This window comes from Lampetra fluviatilis, chromosome 52 (assembly GCF_964198595.1).
Source record: "Lampetra fluviatilis chromosome 52, kcLamFluv1.1, whole genome shotgun sequence".
In the NCBI taxonomy this organism is placed as follows: domain Eukaryota; kingdom Metazoa; phylum Chordata; class Hyperoartia; order Petromyzontiformes; family Petromyzontidae; genus Lampetra; species Lampetra fluviatilis.
This window is the reverse complement of record NC_136326.1, coordinates 4,448,556-4,453,613: the sequence shown is the minus strand read 5'-3', so window position 1 is coordinate 4,453,613 and position 5,058 is coordinate 4,448,556.

The window sequence follows — 5,058 nt, the reverse complement described above, 5'->3', positions numbered from 1 at the left end:
AGCAGCAGTACAGCCAGCAGCAGTTCCAGCAGCAGTACAACCACAAAGAGCAGCAGTACAACCACAAGCAGCAGCAGTTACAACCACATGCGGCAGCAGCAGTTCCAGCAGCAGTACAACCACAAGCCGCAGTACAACCACAAAAAGCAGCAGTACAACCACAAAAAGCAGCAGTACAACCACAATCACCAGCAGCTACAACCACATGCAGCAGCAGTACAACCACCAGCAGTTCCAGCAGCAGTACAACCACAAGCAGCAGCAAAACCAGCAGCAGTTACCACATGCAGCAGCAGAACAATCAGCAGTACAACCACATGCAGCAGTACAACCACAATCACCAGCAGCTACAACCACATGCAGCAGCAGCAGTACAACCACCAGCAGTTCCAGCAGCAGTACAACCACAAGCAGCAGCAAAACCAGCAGCAGTTACCACATGCAGCAGCAGAACAATCAGCAGTACAACCACATGCAGCAGTACAACCACAATCACCAGCAGCTACAACCACATGCAGCAGCAGCAGTACAACCACCAGCAGTTCCAGCAGCAGTACAACCACAAGCAGCAGCAGAACCAGCAGCAGTTACCACATGCAGCAGCAGAACAATCAGCAGTACAACCACATGCAGCAGTACAACCAGCAGCAGTACAACCAGCAGCAGTACAACCAGCAGCAGTACAACCAGCAGCAGTACAACCAGCAGCAGTACAACCACAAGCAGTTCCAGCAGCAGTACAACCACAAGCAGCCGCTGCCGCAACACGCGTTGCCCTGGCAACGGCGGTGAGCGCGCGGTGCCGCTTGGGAGGGGGCGAGGCCTCGGTGCGAGGGGGCGTGGCTAATTTTAGGGGGCGGGGCGTAGGTGTCGCGGGGGAGCGGTGGCGCGGCGGTTAGGGCGCTTGCGCTGCGAAGAAGTTGCTGATTAAGCATTCACAAATTTTGCATTCACAAATGAGATAAATTATAAAAAAAAAAATCTAAAATTATTTAAAAAATTCTTATTTAATTTTATAAAATTTTATATCTACGTGACATTAACCGAAAGAACCAAGAATATGAATTTCGAAAGTTTGAGGTCAAAATTCACAAATTAAATAACTTTTGGAGGCCCTCCAGCTGGCGGAGGCCCATGGGCTGCAACCCCTAAGGCCCCGTGCCATGATCCGGCCCTGCCTGGAGGAGTTCGATTCCCGCTCACAGCCAACACGGGCGACAATTATCTGAATCGGTCCTGGGGCTTCCTCTCAGAATCGCAATATTTGATGCTGGAATACGATGAGCTAAAAAGCTGTTTTTTTACAGATGCCCTAGTAGGGGGGGGGGGTCAGAACGTTACAACAAACAATATAAAACACGACAGGGGTGTAAAGTTTATGAAAGGTAAACAAATCACAAATACAACTAAACTTTTTTTATCTTACCAGGTAAGGCCGACTGAGCTATTAACTTATTTTTCAGAAAGCGACCTGGCCACAACTGTTAAGCTCGACAAAAGTGGCTTTTTTGGTTCTATATTCTTTTTCTTTTTCTACCTACGTGACTTTACCGAAAAAACCAAAGAGTATACAAGTGGCTAGTCGTGTGGACATTTACAGCGGCAAATTTACGAGCGCAGCCTCGCGTCTGCGTTTGCGCCATCCACGCGGACGCTTCTTGACCCGACTGGGTTCTGTGGCACGCAGCTTGGATCGAACTTGGCAGCGCCACTGCTTTGCCCAACTGCGCCTACGCGCGACCGAGGAAGTTTGGAGAGGGCCGGTGGTGGTGGCTGACGGTCGTCTGCCGCACTGAGAGCATGCGACCAATGGGAGAAGCGGAGGATGGTAGGCGGGGGGGGTTGGTACTGCGCATGGGCAACCAATGGGAGAGAGGGGAGGGCGGTAGGTGGGGGCTGTACTGCGCATGCACGACCAATCGGGAGAAGCGGAGGATGGTAGGCAGGGGGGCTGTACTGCGCATGCGCGACCAATGGAAGAGAGTGGAGGGCGGTAGGTGGGGGGGGGCTGGATCGGCCACTGAACGGCATGGAGGAGGAGAGTTCGACTGCCCCAGCTTGAGGACAATGAGGTTATTTCCTTTCTCATAATTCGGAAAATACCGCGACACAACGGGGGCCACAGCGGCACGCCAGTTGCTGAGCACCAATTTACCAAACCCTAAGATCTTTACCCTGGAATATTTCCCCATAGGCCTAGGTCAAGGATCGGCAAACCAAAATAACAAGAATAGATCTTTCTTACGAATTGTGTACAAAAAAAATAACAACCCCTCAATGTTTCAGTCGCCGCAATGCGTGTGAATACCACACGGTCGTCCTCACTAGCGAACGTCAGGAAGCAGTCCTTACACAGCCGCATGCGGCTAAGGAGCCGCAGGTTGCCGAGCCCTGTGGCCTAGGTCTATCAAAATTATGCAGGAAACTAATGAAGTTGAACACAATGCCACCAAATGTCAGTGCAAATCAATTACTGCCACCTGAACACAGATGCCAATTCATGGGCCGTCTGGGTCAAAGCCACACAGGTGATAACCCAATGTACACTACGGGTGTGTGCATGTGTCCATGCGATCCGGCCTCCTCGCGGTGCCGGACGGGCAACACTGTCGTGGGCAGTGCTGTGGGGGGAGGGCCAATGCCCATTGGCCTCTCCCCTCATGGCGTCTGTGACCACCACAGTGGCTAAACGGGGGCTCTGGACGGGTGCGAGGGGCTGGTAACCCCTCCACCTTCAATTAACCACCACTAAACTACGAATTAAACATAAACCTGTAATTAATAAGCTTGTGCCGGAGGCCCCGGGGGGTCAGGCTTCTATGACGTCTCCTGGCCAAACCCCATTTGGCGGAGCCAGGAGATTGAATTTTAACCCTCGGGGCTTCTCCAGAAACAACGAAAAACCATTGCGGATGGCCACGTGGAATGTTCGAACGCTCACTGCGGAGGAGAGGCTGCCACTCCTCTGTCGGGAGCTGGACCGGTACCGCCTGGATCTCTGTGGCATTCAGGAGGTCCGGTGGACCGGTTCTGGCTCCTGCCACCATGAGGGGTGGACAGTCCTCTACTCGGGGCAGGAGACTGCCAAACAACAGGGTGTGGCTCTTCTTCTGAACAAAAGAATGAAGGGGGCGTGGGAGCGTGGCGGTGAGGTGTGGGAAGCTGTAAGCCCCAGGATACTTTGGGCTCGCCTTCCCATCAACCAGAGGCGAGGAGTGGTGGTCGTGGTTACTTATGCCCCCACCGAAGACGAACATCCGTGGAGGGATGCAGGCAAAGCCGATGAGTCGGACGCTTTCTATGACCTCCTGTCACAGGTGCTGGCTAAAGTGGCCACTCGGGACAGAGTCATCTTGTTGGGTGACTTCAATGCCCGAGTTGGTCATGATGCTGGCACCTGGTCTGGAGTGATTGGAAGGCATGGGCCAGATCAGCTCAATAATAACGGTAGGAGGCTGCTAGATTTTTGTGCAGCCCATGGGCTTGTAATTACCAACACGCTCTTCCGGCATCGGCGCATCCACACAACATCATGGATGCATGCCGGGTCCAAGCAAGAACATCTGCTGGACTACATAGTGACGGACCAGCGGATGCGAGCCCATGTCCTTGACACCAGGACCTACCGTGGAGCGGATCTGCCCTCTGACCATCGACTAGTCATCTGTAAGATGCGCCTGCCATTCTTCCACTCCGGTGGTGGGTGTACACCCAGGATCCCATTCCAACCAAAAGTGGCCTGGTCTAAGTTAGCTGATGAAAGTTGCAAGCGAGAATTTCATCATCGCTTGCAGCTGGGGTTGGCATCGTCCCCCACTCCACCTGATGTCGAGGGTAAATGGGCGAGGTTTAAGACTGTGACTCATGCAGCTGCAATGGCTGCTTTGGGTACGCGGTCCAGACCTCCCCGGGAACCCTGGCTGACGGAGGAGGTGTTCAGGTTAATTGAGAAAAAGCGACAGGCCCACTCTCATCGCCTACAGCATCCCACGTCAGAGAATGAGGAGGTTTACCGCAGCCTTCGCTCGGAGGTTCGGAGAGCCGTAAGGCGCTGTAAGGATGGGTGGTGGTCGCGGGTTGCTGAGGAGATGGAGTCTGCCTCAGTGGCCCGCGATCACAAATCACTATTTAACTCCATCAAAAAAGTAACCTGCAGCGCCACACCTATTACCATCATTAGAGGAAAAAACGGTGATCCAATCTCCGACCCCCAGGAACTGGTTTGCAGATTTGCTGAGCATTTCTGTGAGGTCCTGGGGGAGGGAAAATCTCTCAGCCAGGAAAACATCATGGCACAAAGTGGGGATAACCCTGCTGAGGCTGCGGTGCCTCAAATATTGGAAGAGGTCACCCCCTGTGAGTGGCTGGCTGAGGTACCAGCTGTTGAGGAAGTACTGAGGGCGATCCGGAGTCTGAGACCAGGGAAGGCACCGGGCAGAGATGATCTCCCAAGCGAAATGCTGAGGGAGGGTGGCGTTTGTGCACAGACTGCCCTATATGACATCATAACAACAGTCTGGACCACTGGACGGGTTCCGCAGGACTGGAAGGATGCCCTGGTGGTCCCCCTCTTTAAGAAGGGGGACCGTACCGACTGTAACAACTACAGGGGCATCTCACTCCTCAGTGTGCCGGGTAAGGTCCTGGCAAGGATTATTCAACATCGCCTTGCTAGGCACGCTGAGGAGAGGCTTGCGGAGCCCCAATGCGGTTTCAGGAAAGGGCGGTCCTGCACAGATGCCATATTTTCTGTCCGTCTGCTACAGCAGAGGTGTAGGGAATTCCAAAAAGACCTACATCTCTGCTTTATTGACCTGGTCAAGGCCTATGATACCATCAGTCGGACTGGGCTCTGGGTTGTTCTTCGTGCTTTCGGAGTCCCTGACCCTCTGCTCACGATCATTAAGGACCTTCATGATGGTGAGCGGGCCCGGGTAAAACTACGTGGCCGGGAGTCGGAGCCTTTCCCTGTACACCTTGGGGTGCGACAGGGATGTCCTCTGGCTCCCACATTATTTAACATCTATTTCGACTGCGTAGTTCGTGAAGCCTTCAATA